We start from the raw sequence: 16,180 nt of genomic DNA on the forward strand, positions 1-16,180 counted from the left end.
TGTAGGGAGGCAGTGCAACAGTATGCAGAACCGCTGGCCCAATTGCGCAAGTTCCCTTCATGAATCACGTGGGCCCAACTGCACAAATCCGCTTTTGAAATCATGTGGCCACAAAATGCAAAAGCTTCTTGTGGGGATGGTTTGTGGTTGGGTGACTCATAAGGGAAAGGAGACTGCAGCCGCTTACAGCCACAGCCAGGGTTTAGCTGACCGGTCAAGCCAACACAAACCAAGAAGTGGCCTCGATTAAGTAGATGAGTGATTGCTGTGGGGGGCTGCAACTGTAACCTCTACAGTCCCCCGCCTCCTCGCACTTTCCCAGAGCCACGCTGCCCTGGCTGCATTTACTCGGAGCAATGCTGCCCTGATCGTGCTTCCCCTTCCCTCTCCCTGGCACTCCCTCCCTCCCCACTGCACTTTGCGTTGTCACACTTGCACAATCTGAATGACACAAGGCTAGTGGGAGTTTGTCTTGTCCTCCCTACCTTGTCGCGCCTAGAAACACTTGTTTTAAAAAAAAAAAAATGTAATGGAACGCTTCACGAATTTGCGTGTCATCCTTGCGCAGGGGCCATGGTAATCTTCTCTGTATCGTTCCAAGCCTAGAAGCACTTGTGTACAGGTGCGTTATAAATGACTTATTTCATTTTACTGGAAGATTATTCTGAGGAGACAGGGAAAGTAGGAGTATATCTCAAAGATGTCATCAAATCTTTTGTATTGTCTCACATCTATGAGATAAGAAATCTGGATTTAAAGGTGCTGGAAAATTAAAGTGAACGAGTTTGGGGGGGGGGGGGGTGAGGGCGGGAGAAGGTGGTTTAGCCTTAACATGGTTGGTCATCTTACAGACTAGTGGAAGGTGAAGGTTGAAGCTCATTGAAACTAAAGAGAACAAAAACGATTGTGACTGGCATTATCCGGCCAGTCCAAATGGTGTACTCCAGGGAATTGCTTTTAACATTCCTTTTTGGGTTACCACGCTGTTGACTTTGTAGCAGAGGTGATTGTAAAGGCAAGTTTGTGTAAAAGCAAACTTGCCAGAGCTATAAAATAGGAATGGATATACTTTTCTCCTCAGTACGTTTTTGTTATGGCATTAAATCAATTATTGATTAGCCATGCCTTGACCAGACTGCCTTTTTGACAAGATTCCCTCATCAATAAGCAGTGCTTCAAGTTGAATTTGGAGACACTGCTCTGTTGGCCTAGCCTGTCAAGCAAAGCAAATAGCTTGTAGCAAATAAAGCCACATGGCTCACATATGTCCTAGCCTTTGGCTCTTTGTCCCCCGGATGCTGGTGATAAACAGATTTTGAGACAACGTCTATGCAAGAGTCTAGAGCTGCTCCCACTGTTGAGGAGGTGTTCCACATACACTTAGGAGACTGCCTTCTGAGCCATAGGTCTGATCACACTGAAGAACATGTCTATTCATTTTACACATCAGGTCAGAATTGCCTGTGCTTCTTGGCCTGCCTAGCTAGATCACGCTTTCAAGAAGAACCAGGTTTACTCAGTAATTGCCTGCGTCACGATATTTTGCTTGGCTTTTAAACCACCAGTCATGCCTGCATTTCTCTACTCAGTCAACTTCACATTTTGTAAGCGCTTTCCAGATCCAATTAGAAGCAGATGTGTTCTGTGGTGGACTGAGTTTTGACTCCCATATCTATGCATAATTTATAGGGTAACTACTGAAGAAAAGCTAAAGCTTAGTGAATCCTGCAATGGCTCTAAAAGTGCTCCTCATCTAGCAGCGTCCAATCACAGAAAGGTCAAACGAGACGTTATATATGGTTAGTCAATAGTTCCTTATACTAATATTTTGCTATAGGTGTCTATGAACCTATAGGCTGATCTCTCCTGGATCAAACAAAAGGCCCGGCCACGTGGTGACATACCAGCGAAGCAAGCTCCCAACTGAGGCAGGCAAAACGTCGTTTAGGACCTTGAAGACATGTTCATCCACAAACAATGTCCAAAGAAGGGGTCACAGCCTTTCATTGGCTCTTTGGGGGTCCGAAGAAAAGAAGTCTGGAAATTGAGAAAAATGTCAGGGGGGGGGGGGGCAAAGGCACTTGGGGAGGTGAAAGCTTGATACGTCACAATCAGATTAACATGACAGATCCGTCGGAAGCACATTTTTTGTCTATGCATGAGGCGGTTAACGATTGTGTCCTGCGAGGCTCCAATGGCCTTTTATTAGCTTGGTGGGCACGACGGATGATGCACTTTGGTGACGAAACTAGGAGAAAATAAAATAAAAGGCAGGTCGTGCAGCCACCAGATCAGAGTTGCACATTTCTCAAATCACTTCATGTGCGAGTACTGATGCTTTGAGTACTGATACTTTGGCTGCAGGACAGATGCATCAGCCATCAGATGAATAGGCCAAAGGGTGGTGGGCTCTGCCCGTTGCCCTCAGCTGGTTCTTTTGCATTTGGGCTTTGCCACTGGATGCCTTGTCTAAAGGAAACCTAAGAACTGTGCATTACGTTTCCTGGCACAAATGAAGCAGCAAATGGCAATCTCCTCTGCAATGAGAGGACGTAGAACTTGGCTCCAAGGTGCTCGGGTGCTGGTTTTCTGGGATGGAGGCATCGAGTTGGCAAATTCTTAATTACATTCTCCAGGCATAGTGTAACCGTGAAACAGGTGGCAAGAACTGAGCATTAGCCCGCAAAGCAGAAGGCTCCACAGGTCCTGAAAATGGAGTCACGGAGCAGGCGATTCCTCTGGAGAAGCAGCCTCCAGTCAAGCGCCGTCAAATGAAGAGGTATTGATTTGGCATGCCCAAAGGCTTGGCACTATTATAAAGAGATATTCCTAAACCCATTGTCTGGCTTGCGAGTGCTTTCATCTTCATGAAAGTTCAAAATGTTCAACATACCTAGGCTCTTGGTGCATCAGACAAAAAGTATGGATGGTTCTATGTTGTTTTGCCACCAGTTTTCTTTTCCCTCCCAAGGAGTGCGACAAAAATGTTATTAAACATGTCAGCTAACTTTTTTGTTTTGTTTAGGGGGGTTACGCCCCCCCAATCCCTCTCCACCCCTTTTATGCCCTTACCTACCCCCCTTTTTTGATGAGTATTTACTATTAAAATTTTTCACTAAAAACTCATTGATAAAAAACTGGCAGCAAAACAACGTTATACCATATATATATATAATGGCAAGATAGGGCAATAAAACATAATGGGTTTGCATGCAGTGGAAAGCAGGTTTTCTGTGGTTTTTGGTGCCCAAGCAAGAGATGATTTTATCTGCTGTGCCATTTAAGGATTGGACGGCGCACACCAAAGAAGATTAACAGCCGTTGATTTAAAAAGTATGACAAGCTGCCATGATCCTTGACATCACAACATGATCATCACACGATTGAATAAGTCGAACAGGCAGCGACACCAGCGTGAATAAGTGACACTATCAACAGAAAAGCTGTCCCGGTTCCGTTCACTGAATAAGATTGTCAATAAATATGGGGTTAGAAGATTAAGATCCTCGACAGAATAATTCACTCTCTGTCCTGGCGAAGGCCTGTTGAAATCCATGAGGAGACCATTTTTGGATGGGGTATAATTCAGACTAAGAGGCCGAAACGCAGTGCATCAACACAAAATCTGTATATTGGCAGCTGGGGAGCAGGCGTAAGTGGATCTAGTTCACCTGGCCTAAGCCCCGCCCACCTGGTGCCTTCCCGGTTGCCGCCCTTTTGCCTACTTAAGGAGCCCTTCAGCCTCTTTTCCTTTGCAGCTGGGGAGCAGGTGTAAGTGGATCTAGGTCACCTGGCCTAAGCCCCGCCCACCTGGTGCCTTCCCGGTTGCTGCTCTTTTTCACCACTTAGCAAGCCCCGCCCACCTCGTGCCTTCCCGGTTGCCGCTCTTTTTCACCACTTAGCAAGCCCTGCCCACCTGGTGCCTTCCTGCTTGCCGCTCTTTTCCCTTCTTAAGGAGCCCTTCAGCCTCTTTTCCTTTGCAGCTGGGGAGCAGGTGTAAGTGGATCTAGGTCAACTGGCCTAAGCACCACCCACCTTTTTAGCCCTGCCTCTTCCTTCCTGCTCTCAACTCTTAGATCAAGGGCATCTCTCGCCCGGGCGTCCTAAGTGAAGGGCAGTCAAAGAAAAGGGCACTTCCTGTTCGGACCAGGAAGATCCAGGGTCCGACCCCCTGCTAAAACAGCAGGTCAGCATGCACCAACATGTGTTTACACCCTCTGTACCCCCAGGCCATCCCCACCCTCTCTGGTGCCCCCCCCTTGTTGTTCCCTTGTGCCCCCCCCGCTTCCTGCACACAGGAGTCTGTCTTGATACATTCTGGTTTCACCATCACAGTTTTGTGGCCAATGCTGGATTTTACTTTTATGGACTTCATTGATTCACGGTGCGTCACCCTTTCTCAACTCTCATGCTGGACTTCTTTTGCATCTTGTACTCATGGTAGCCCTGAATCATGCTGTTCCCATCTTCACCTTGTATCCTGGCTTGCAACATTATGTGTTACTGCTGACTTCTGCAATTGTATTCACTCTCCCCTCTTGCTTCTCCACTCTTTTCGACTCCTTACTCTCTGTTCTCTCCTCCCCTCTCCTCTCCTCCCCTTACTTTCTTCTATGCACTTACTCTATCAGAATTGTCTCTGGATCTAGTATGATAGCAACCTCGTCTGTTGCGCCCCCCATCCCCTTACTGTTCCCCCCTCCCTCCAGCACTATCTGAAACGTTGTCAGGCCTAGTACGATAGTCACTTGTTTTGTTCCTCCCCTCCCTTTCTGCACCCCTCTCCCTCACCTTTTGTTTTCCTCCGGCTCTACCAGAAATGTCGTCAGGCCTAGTACGGTAGTCGCCTATCTGTTTCCATTTCCTTCCCACTCCCCCCTCCCTTCCTTCCTTATCTATGTCTTAGCTCTTGCACTATCTGAAATGTCGTCAGGCCAAGTACAATAGTTAATTTCACATCCTTACTGTTCATGGCGTGTAAGAATGTCATTGTATTTTCCCTTGTTCCCTCCCTTGCCTTGAAGCGCTTTGAAATACATTGTGTATGGGCGCTCTATAAATAAACTATCATATCATATCATATAAGCATCCAAAACTAAAACCAGAAAGAAGTGATGGGAAGTCAGTACCTCTCAGAGCTACTGAAGTGGTGGTAAAAGAAAGGGTTCTAAGACACAAGAAAGGACTCCTTTAGGAAAATTTGTAGAAACATCAGTGTATATGTTGATACCAAAAATAGGCCTCATTGGTGTCTGACTTAGTAAACAACTACACATGTGATTTTTTCCTTTCTTTGAACTCCTGCCTTTTTTTTTTTGCTCTGTGTGAGAAGTCCAAGCACTAATATGAACTTCTAGAATTATGGACGTAGGAGTACTAAGACCGCTATGGCATAAAAGGGATGCCTGGATATATACTAACCCAGAATGAATGAGATAATGTTGAGAAATGTGAATTTGTCAACCTAAATAGGTTATATGTTTTTTAAAGGAAATGTTTTTGGGAAAGCACAGGAACCTATATGGGCAAATAAAATATGGGTTTCTGTTCAAAATATGAATTTGTTAAGTTTGGTCATTAGGAGTTAAGAGAATTGCTAACTTCAGGGATTGTGGTATGGGTTCGACTAAACTGAGTCCTTGAAATACAGGAGCAGGAGGAAGTTTGTGATTCCTATATTTCACAGTAGATGTAGCCTTTAGATTACAGACACCCCCCCAAAACAAAAGATGAATGGGTATGACCTACTATATACATGCCCCAAGGCTTAAAATTATAAAAAGACATTCCTAACCCCATTGTTTGGATTGCAAGTGCTTTCATCTTCAGGAAAGTTCAAAAGGTTCAACACACTTAGGCTCTTGGTGCATCAGACAAAAAGTATGTATGGTCCTACGTTCTTTTTCCACCAGATGTTTCCCCCCCAGGAGTTTGACAAAAATGTTAAACAAGTCAGCTAACTTTTTTTTGTTTAGGGGGTTTGCCCCCCAATCCCGCTCTATCCCTTTTATGCCCTTACCTACCCCCCTTTTTTGCTGAGTTTTTTCTGTTAACATTTTTCACTAAAAACTGGCAGAAAAACAACTTTATTCCATACACATACAGACAACATAGGGCAATAAAACATAACGTTTTCATTTTATAAAAGAATATGTTAATTGCCTGCAGTGGACCACTAGCATTTGTACTTACTTGCTGTTTGGTCCTCCTGCATGCATCTTATGTTGCGTTATTGTGGTTTTATAAAGTGCAAACGTTCTCCCAAAGGCATCTTTGGTGTTTATACAAGTAAAACACCAAAGATAGCAGTGAGGTGAAGCTGGCATGAGTTAGAATTAGAACCAGGAACGGTATAAATAAAAACATTTTCAATCTCTTTCTAAATGACAAAATGATTAGTCTATTTCTGGTGGGTTAAAGGTAGTGTGTTCCAGAGGTTAGCAGCCTGAATCGAGAAGGTTTGTCCTCCCTGGCTTATTTTCCTGTAATAAGTATTGTGGACTATCCTTTCATTTGCTGATCTAAAAAGGTACACTAGGGGGTGTACCAATTAAACTTAGATGATAATTGCCAGTCACAAGAGGAGTTTAGATTTTATTTTTAGTAGATAAGCATCAGCTCAGCTCAGACATTAATGCCAGCAAGACTGTTTCCAACATTGCTGTTCCTCTCTGTGTTTTGATCAGGATAGTTATAAAATGGTATTCCAAAGCAATCTATAAGATCCACGCGTCACATAGATTTGCGAAGATTAGCCATGCATCACATTTAGATAGATTTGTAAACATTAGCCTAGCCTCCCATTCAGATTAGCCACCAAGTAGGACTTTGAGAGTACCCAATGTACTAACCACCCCATGCCTGCTCCCCTCCCACACACATCCCTTGTTCTATACACACCGATGGGCTAGCCAAACTACAGACACCCCACACACCCCCAACATAACTAACACTCGCATACAACGACAATCCCAGGCCCTTACCCCAACACCACTATGGACACAACAGGTCAGTGTGCACAACCAGAACCTCAAACACCAGCCAATGTACACGTACAGCACAAACACACACACTCAACATAACAGACATTCACATATAAAAAACAACCCAGGTATGGGGCCTCACCCTTACGGATACAACAAGCCAGTGCACACAATCAACCCATGATATGATATGGCATTTGTAACGCGCCTATACACAAGTGTTTCAAGGCGTGACGAGGCAGGGAGGGGGGGGGGGGGGGAACAGGGGGAAGACAGACAACGATCCTACTAGGCCAGGTGTCATTCAGATCGCGCAGGGGTAGGGGGAAGGGAAGAAGTGCAAGGGGGGAGGTGGGAAGTGCAAGGGGGAGAGGGGGAAGTGCAGTACAAGGTAAGTAGAATAAAATAAATAATAAATAAATGAGGGCCAGCTGGTGGCAAGTGCAAGGTAAGTGCAGGTAAGTGCTGGGAAGGGGGGGCTGGAGGGATACAGAGACAGTACCGCAGTGCAGGGGTTGCCAGGGAGGCAGTGCAAGTGGAGAGTGGCTGGGCCCAGGGTCGGGGAGAGTGGCCCAGTTGCAGATTCAGTGCAGTTTCAGCGAAGAATTAGCAGGGGAGAGGGAGAGAGAAAGCAGAAGCAAAGAGGAAGGTTTTGAGGTGCTTCCTGAACCGGAGATGGTTCTCCTCAAGTTTCAGGGAGGCAGGAAGGCTGTTCCAGAGGGAGGCCCCTGCCGCGGAGAGAGATCTACCCCCAGCACGTTGCTTCGAGAAGCGGCTGACCCTGAGGGAGTTGGAGACGGATGAGCGAAGGGATCGGGAAGGAAGATATTTAGGAAGAGAGTTGAAGGTATTTAGGCCCCAGGCCCCAGAAGGCCTTGTGGACAATGCAGAGGGTTTTGAACTTTATCCTCGCAGCCACTGGGAGCCAGTGTAGAGATTTCAGTCCTGGAGAGATACGGTCCCTGGGCTTGAGGCCAAGGACAAGTCTCGCAGTTCTGTTCTGGATGAGTTGCAGAGGGCGGATAGCGGAGGCAGGCAGATTAAGATAGAGGCTGTTACAGTAGTCCAGCTTCGAGAGAACCAGGACTAGGGAGACAGTGAGCTTCTGGGGGAAGGAGAGGAAGGGAAGAATACCTCTGAGGATGTGCAGCTGGTAGTGTGACTTCTTAGAGACGTCGGATATATGCGGAGAGAAGGAGAGTGTGGAGTCGAAGATAACCCCGAGGTTTTTTGCCTTGCAGGTAGGAACAGGAAGAGGGCCAAGAGAGGCCGGCCAGAGAGCTGCAGGGAAGGAGGGGGTGCCGATGAGTAGAATCTCAGTCTTACTGGCATTAATGCAGAGGTCATTGGCGGCACACCATTTCTGAAGAGCAGACAGACAGTCAGAGATGAGGGAAGGAGAGGAGGAGGCCGAGGGTAGCGTGAAAATGAGCTGGGTATCGTCCGCATAGCACTGAAAGTTGGGGCAGAGAGCGGCGATGCGGTGGGCAAGGAGTGCCAGATACTGGTTGAACAGCCAGGGGGAAAGCTTAGATCCCTGGGGGACACCACAGGTTGAGAATAAGATGTCAGAGAGGAAGGACCCCAGTTGGACCTGGGAGGGTCGATTGGAGAGGAAAGAGGTCAGCCACGCCAGAGCCTGACCAGTGATACCCTGATTATCATGGAGACGGTTGAGCAGGATGGCATGGTTGACAGTGTCAAAGGCAGAGGAGAGATCGAGCCGGATGAGAACACACGGAGTGTTGGAGTCGAGATTCAAGAGCAGGTCCTCACGGATGTTCAGGAGAGCAGTTTCTGTGCTTCTGGCAGCTCTGAAGCCAGATTGATGGTCATGAAGACTTCCAACAGATTCAGCATGGAGGTTAAGCTGGGAGATGGCCAGTTTCTCCAGGAGCTTGCCCAGGAAGGGAGTGATGGAGATTGGGCGATAGTTAGCCGGGCAGGAGGGGTCAGAAGAGGATTTCTTAAGAAGAGGGTGCACAAGGGAATGCTTAAGGGGGGATGGGAAGACTCCAGAGTCGAAGGAGTGGTTGCAAAAGTCAGCCAGGGCCGGAGCCAGGGAGTCGATGTGGTCCTTGATAGTTTTGGAGGAACAGGGGTGAACCTGTTTAGACGAGACTGTCATAGATCGGACTTGTCTGGAAACCTTGTCAGCAGAAAAAAGGGGAAAGGCAGAGAAGGATGGAGGAGGGGTGGCTGCAGAAGGGCCAGAGGAAGAGGCGGGAAGGGAGGGAGGGAGGCGATAGGAGGAGAGTGAGGACAGTATGTGCTGAGTTTTAGAGATAAAGTGAGAGGCCAGTGCAGTGCAGAGGGCCTGGGAGGGGACAGGAGAGGTAGAGACAGCAGCAGGGTTGGCAAGCTCCTTGCAGATTTTAAAGAGTTCAGCCGAGTTGTTAGATGCCACAGAGATGCGGGCTTGGATAAGGGCTCTCTTCTTGGTGAGAACGGAGAGACGGTATTGCCTTTGGAGCAAGCGGCAGGCCAGTTTGTCAGAGGATGAACATGAGGCATGCCATTTCCTCTCTGCCACCCTGCACTTGCGTTTAAGGGTGACGAGATCCGAGTCATACCAGGAGTTACATTTTGGCTTTGGGCTTCAGGCGGACTCTCATGACAGGGGCAAGGATATCAAGAGTATCAGATATAGCAGAGTGGAGCATGGAGAGGGCTGTGTCAGGGTGGGAGTCAGCCGAAGGGGGAGGAGGTGGCGAGAAGGTGGTAGCGAAAGCCTCAACTGACACGCGCTTCATGGGTCGGATGACCGAGAAGGTGGGTGGCAGTGATGAGGGTGGCATTGCCTGTGGGGTAGGGAGGGTGAGGTGGGAGGATAGCAGAAAGTGATCACTCCAGGAGAGAGGGGTGGAGAGAGGGAAAGGTCGGAAGAGATCAGAGCATCAAGAGTGTGCCCTGCAGAATGCGTAGGTCCAGACGGGAGAACAGAGAGTGAGAGAGAGTCGCAGAGGTCATGAAAGAGTCCCGTGGGGGGACAGGAGGCATCCAAGTGGATGTTGAAGTCACCAAGGAGGAGTTGAGTGGTTGAGGACAGGAGTGAGGAGGAGAGGTCAGCCCACTCAGAGAGGAAGGAGGAGATTTGACCAGGTGGTCGATAGATAGTGGCCACGGTAAGGGAATGGCTAGGAGAGAGAGAGAGGCGGCAGACAAGGCATTCGAAAGAGGAGTAGGTCTGTGTAGGAGTGACAGTGGCAGGAATCCACTCAGGGAAGATAAGGGCTACACCCCCCCCTTACACGGTTGGGTCTGGGCACAGATAGGATCTTGTAACCGTCAGGTAGGAGTGTATCAAAGCTGGTGACAGAGCTGGCTGTGAACCATGTCTCAGTGAGACCGAGGACATCAAGGTCCAGTTCCTCAAGAAGGTGACAGATATCAAAAGAATGCTTGATGGCAGAGCGAGAGTTAAAAGTGGCAATGTGGAGAAGGTTGCCATCCTTGAAGGACTTCCGGGGAGGGGTACAGATCAGAGGTACACCCTGCGGAGGTGTAGAAGAGGGAGGTGAAGAAGGAGCGCGAGAGGGGGCAGGGAGGGAGGGTAGAGGCAAGGTAGCTGAGGACAGAGGAGGGGGGACAGCAGGAGAGGAAAGGAAGTTGATGAGGCGTGAGAAGCGTCTATCAAAGAGGTGAAGGTTGGCCTGAGGACCTTGGACCAAGACGGTCCCATTAGCGTCGACATTAATGATGGCCTTAGAGGAGTGGAAGGAGGCCAAGAGGACATCCCAACGGGTGCCACCATTAATGGGAGAAGAGGAGAAAGGAGAGAGCACAGAGACCATATGAAGGGTCCATAGGTCAGGCGAAGGCACGAAAAAGAGGATGTCAGTAAGAGTTTCCTTGGAGCAGGCACTAGTGTAGGTGTCAGCGATAGGGAGGCCTGGGTTGGAGACCAGGATGTCACTTTTTCCTACCAGATTTAGTGAGGAGAGCAGGATAGTCAATAGAGAAGCAGTTAGAGAAGATAGGCGAGATAGAGAGCACCATGGAGTAGGAGGGAGTGGGGGGGGGGAAGACAGACAAAACGAGAGTACGCAGGCAGGAAGTGAGCGGCAAGGCCAAGTTTACCACATTGCAGAACAGTGAGTGTGTATTAAGTACAGAGGCCACCTAAGTTTGACAATCCTGCGAGGGGGGGAAAAAGTCCCTAGTTTACCACATTACAGAACAGTGAGTGCGTATTTAAGTACAGAGGCCACCTAAGCTTGACAATCCTGCGAGGGGGGAAAAAAGTCCCTAGTTTACCACATTACAGAACAGTGAGTGCGTATTTAAATACAGAGGCCACCTAAGTTTGACAATCCTGCGAGGGGGGAAAAAAAAAAGTCCCTAGTTTACCACATTACAGAACAGTGAGTGCGTATTTAAGTACAGAGGCCACCTAAGTTTGACAATCCTGCGAGGGGGGGGAAAAAGTCCCTAGTTTACCACAAATGTGAGACACGGTGGGTGAAGACACAATGCGAACGAGGTGACCAGAAAGGATGGGGTGGGAAGGTGGAGATAGAAGTACAGGCGCCTGGCGTCTCCTGCGGACACCTGCAGACACACAGGGAGCCACGACTTTAGGAGTCGCCCTTGGCCTGGGGCCCTTAGCTGCAGATGGCTGCCCAGGAGGGGGGTGGATATAGGCAGAAAGAGAGGAAGGGGAGGGGGGGGTGTGGGCGGGCAGGGAGGCAGGAAGGGAGAGGAGGACCAGGTAGTGGGAGAGGGGGAGCAGGAACAGGCACACCAACAACGCGCGCAGAGCGCGAGAAACAATTAATCCTCTAATGAGGAAAAGACACTCACAGAGGCCCGCAGGGGCCAGGCAGGGCTTCCTTAGCCTGAAGATTCCTCCGGGCTAACGGCGACTGCTCTCCCACGCTCAGCTGAAAAAAAAAACCCATCTGCAACCCAACACACACATACACCAGTTTCTCCCGGTTCTGGACTTATCTGATCCCTCTAGCCTCACCAACCCCGTCCTCTTTCTTGCAGAGCCACTCTGGAGACTGCTCCCGGGTAGTAGCGGTGCATGGGATATGTCAACATAACATCCATTAGAGGGAGTAAATAAATGTTAAACAATAGAGAGGACAAGGCAGAGCCCTGGGGCACACCACAACATACTGAAGAGATGATAAGGTATCTAGGCGTGCTTGATGACATTGGTTACTTAAGAATGCGTTTATCCATGCAGCAGCAGTACACTGTATTCCATTATCCATCAGCCATGATGGCAGAATTTGATGGTCTATGGTATCAAACGCTGCCGAAAAATCCAGGAATACTACAGTAGCAGCCTTTTTCCGATCCAGTTTTAGCGTAAGGTCGTCAATGACAGTCGTGAATATCAGCTCTGTGCTATGTATTGGTCTGAAACCATGTTGGGCTGGGTGAAGTAGTTTAGAATGTTCTACAATGTTTTGCAGTTGACAAGTGACCACTCTTTTCCATTGGTTTTGCCAAGACAGGGAGCTGAGCAATAGGCTGACGGTTGCCAGGGTCTTTGCATTCCAGTTTACCATTTGTACTGATTCTTACAGATAAATACAGACGGAAGGCAATCTGCTTTCTGTCTGTATTTATTTATAAAACTGGCAAACCATGTCTTTTTCTCTGGTTCTCTGTGATGTCACTCACACATCGCAGGCCAATCACATTTCAGATTGGCAGCATGGAGAGTGTATGCTTTATAGAAATATAGCATTAATGTCCCTTTAATTGCAGCATATCTCTTAAGGCGAGGTGAGGTTTAGGCTCTAGGAATGGAACCTGCCAGTGCTAAGCTCCAATTATGTTGTGATTACGATTTTAGGCAAGATCACAGGAGCGGTTTTCGGGTTTAGCCTAAGCCCCAGTTTGGTAAATTTAGAAAAGAAAGGTTTGTTGCTCCCGGCTATCTTGCTTGTAGTTTGTGAAATAATTATTTCTGACACCTTGGTTAGTATGAATTAATTCGTTTATTGTTCGTTGTTTTTCTGGGTGATTTTTTCCTTTAAATACATGTGTTTATGAAAAACACTCTTTGGAACTTGACGAGCAAGTTAGGTCAGCCGACACGTGTTTCGACCTTACGGTCGTTCTCAAGGCCAGTTGCGGTTTGCTGTGTGCCCAAAGTGGGGTTCTGTAATATAAACTGTCCTTTACGGCAGTCCTGGCTCCTTTTGGGCCCTCTATGTTCCGTCTGGCGTCCTAGGCGGTGCTCCACTTTGGGCACACAGCAAACCGCAACTGGCCTTGAGAACGACTTAATTCATACTAACCAAGGTGTCAGAAATAATTATTTCACAAACTACAAGCAAGATAGCCGGGAGCAACAAACCTTTCTTTTCTAAATATCTCTTAAGGCAGCAGCAGTCACAGGAGCAACCGTTTTTTGTTGTTGAAAAAAAAAAATGGAGCTAGCATTTCTCTCCTATATGGCTACATATGTGCTTTAATAGGTTTTGATCAGAATAAATGCAGAAAAATACTGGTTGTGAATTATCTTTTTGTATGACGAAAAATAAATGGGGATAAATATAGAAAAAAAGGCCCAAAAATAAATACGGACGTACATGGCAGAAAAATACATACCATAAAAATGGAAGCCATATTTATAACCCTAAAGATCTCTTTGGTAGTGTTAAGTGCTGTCTATTCCATATCCATAGAATTGCTTTTTTGTATTTATCCTTTCCTTCTTGTGGTGGAACTGCAGTTATTTCAATGTACAGAGCATGTCGGAGTGATATGCCTGCTGCCAGTTCCTCTCCAGAGGTTTAATTTTTCTTCTTAATATATGTATGTCTAGTGTTACATTCTGGGAGCTAGCTCATCCAGCACTTTAAGGGTGTGCAGTTCCAAATCAGTCATTCACACCTTAGAGTTGTGTGGCGAGGACTGTCGATCAGTCTGCTGGTTAAAGTTGAGGGTGCTGGCAATGGCGTGATCTGTGATCCATTTCCACTCTCTGGTTGCCAAGAAATTCTCATTGAGATATCCGATTTTAATCGGATTGGGATTAAAAAAAGAGGAGTCCTTTATGATCTAACCATGAGAAGGAGGTTAATTGTTCAACTTTGACTTCCTTGCACGATGTAAAGATTTGATCCAGAGTATGTCCGGGCTTGCGAGTGGGGTCGTTCACAAGGGCAGATAGACCATAGTCCTGCAGAGATGAAATGAGCTGGTCCACCAACAGATTAAGATTATCTTCTGTCCAATAGTTGAAATCACCCGTAATCATCATTCTATCGTTTCTCAAGAACATTTCTGATAGGACAGCTAGTTCTTCCCCAAAATTAGAATTTGAACCTGGGGCCTATAAATGAACAAGATTGTTATCTGTTGTGTTGGTGATCATTTCCTTTGTATGGCAAGTGATTCTGTAGAGATTGTATTTGGTAGAGCTCCCAGGGAGAGTTTTAGGGCCTGCCTATAAAGAATCGCAAGGCCACCTCCCATTTTATTCAGTCGTGGTTTTGAAAGCCATTTATGGGGTTGTGTCATGTCAGCCAAAGAGATCAAAGATGATGTTCTCTTCTTGGAGTCATGATTCGGTAATCAGCAAGAAGTCTAGCTCGTGAGTGACTATACTATCATGGATACAATTTTGCCTCAAGAGATTTTCTATGCCTAATGTTTTTTAGCTAAATGTGAGATTTTTCTCACTAAAGTATTTATTCCAAGGAACAGTATGATGTCAATGGTTTGCTTTTAGAGTTTTGATTACGTAATCATCCCTTGCTTGTAATGTAGAAAAATATTTCCACAGACTGTCTCAGCGTGAGGAGAAAGAAGACTTCATATTGGGCACACTTTCATGGCTTGTCTTGGACTTGTCACGAACAGGCGCAGACTGGCTTACCTTCAGCGCGGCCATGCCATTTCCCCATTTTAACAGTTTGAGTCCTCAAGAAAATAGACAGAGGACTAAGTATTAGCCGAGCACTAGACTGCAGGTATGGTACAAAATTGTGCAGTACAGTAAAACAATGTAAGAGTTCATTAAAATTCATAAAAGAGTCAATTAAGAACCAACAAAGTACAGTGTGCAATTTCATCAGCATAGTAAGAGCAAAACAGGCAGTAGGATGTCGCAGAAGGCCATGCAATTTTAAACTTTCAAAAGACGCATTGTACACGTTAAGAGTAAAGTGAGGCAAAGCCTTATTTTTTTAAATAAACGCTTTTATCCAGTCTTGTGAAAAGATAAATACTGCCTGCAAAAGTATGCTTTGCAGGTCAAATGTAATGGAATCAGCCTGCTCTTGAGCAGTTGCAAAACAGACACATTCCAAAGGAATCCTTTCGTTTAATGCCTGCATGAAAATCTCACGCAGGCCTAAAGCAAAACACAGACAAGACAAGGAGGTAAGCAAAACGGACAGTCTGTACCCTCTTTCACCTGGTCAGTGCTGGAAAATGGGGCACATAGATAAATCAAGGTGTATTGCTTTTACACCTTGATTTTACGCCCAGATTCCCCCCCCCCCCACCCCATGTAAAATGATCCCGTATGTCTTATCTTATCCATTTTCATGATGTAGGATAACACCAGTTAAGATGTTAAATTACAATAGGAAAAAAAAGCCCAGGCTCGTAGGGAATCTTGCTGGAATCGTTAAAATTACTACCTTGCGGTACTAGAAAATAAAAGGGCACAAGAAACTTTCTTTCTCGGACCGTTCTTGACTCTCCACACGACATTCCTGAAAAATACCCACTACTTCTAATTCATTATGAGAGTTTGGCAGTATTTCAGCCGTAAATCCAAATGGAATAACTGTTACTGCCACTTGATCCAGCAGATTAAAAGTGGTGGGAGGCCGTGTTAGTCCCCATGTTTTTGGGAGTACATAGGGATTTTGGCAGAATTACCACCGGCAGTACTTTTGACGATTTTGCCAATTTTTCAGTGGCAAGTTGGAGGAGTTACCTCCATCATGGAGGAGTTACCTCCAGCATATGCTGAGGGTTAATCCTCCACTCAAGGACAAACTCAGAGTATAGAAGAGTGGGAACAGTGGTGGTAGTTCTATTACCGCCACTGTTTTACCGCTCTGCCATATTCGTAACAAGGCCCTAAATCTTTGGCCCTATTTTTCTTCAGTAAAGAATGATTTATGGACAAACATTTTTTCCACACTGGACCTGAATGTCAGTGCTTTAAAGTGTCATATGTCACTGCGAGCTTAGAAGCTAGTTAGGCCAACCAC

General features: G+C 46.6%; 1 protein-coding gene and 1 non-coding gene across 2 annotated transcripts in view; both read right to left on the bottom strand.

The window, feature by feature from the left end:
* The window catches only part of LOC138492940 (uncharacterized), a 334,933-nt gene that overhangs the window by 292,591 nt on the left and 26,162 nt on the right, over nucleotides 1-16,180 (bottom strand). The gene's annotated exons all lie outside the window — the stretch shown is intronic.
* Nucleotides 519-625, bottom strand: LOC138496853 (U6 spliceosomal RNA). Its single transcript, XR_011278317.1, has one exon. It is a non-coding gene; the product is annotated as a U6 spliceosomal RNA (small nuclear RNA).

This window comes from Ambystoma mexicanum, chromosome 10, assembly GCF_040938575.1.
Source record: "Ambystoma mexicanum isolate Mex_15411 chromosome 10, UKY_AmexF1_1, whole genome shotgun sequence".
NCBI classification, from domain to species: domain Eukaryota; kingdom Metazoa; phylum Chordata; class Amphibia; order Caudata; family Ambystomatidae; genus Ambystoma; species Ambystoma mexicanum.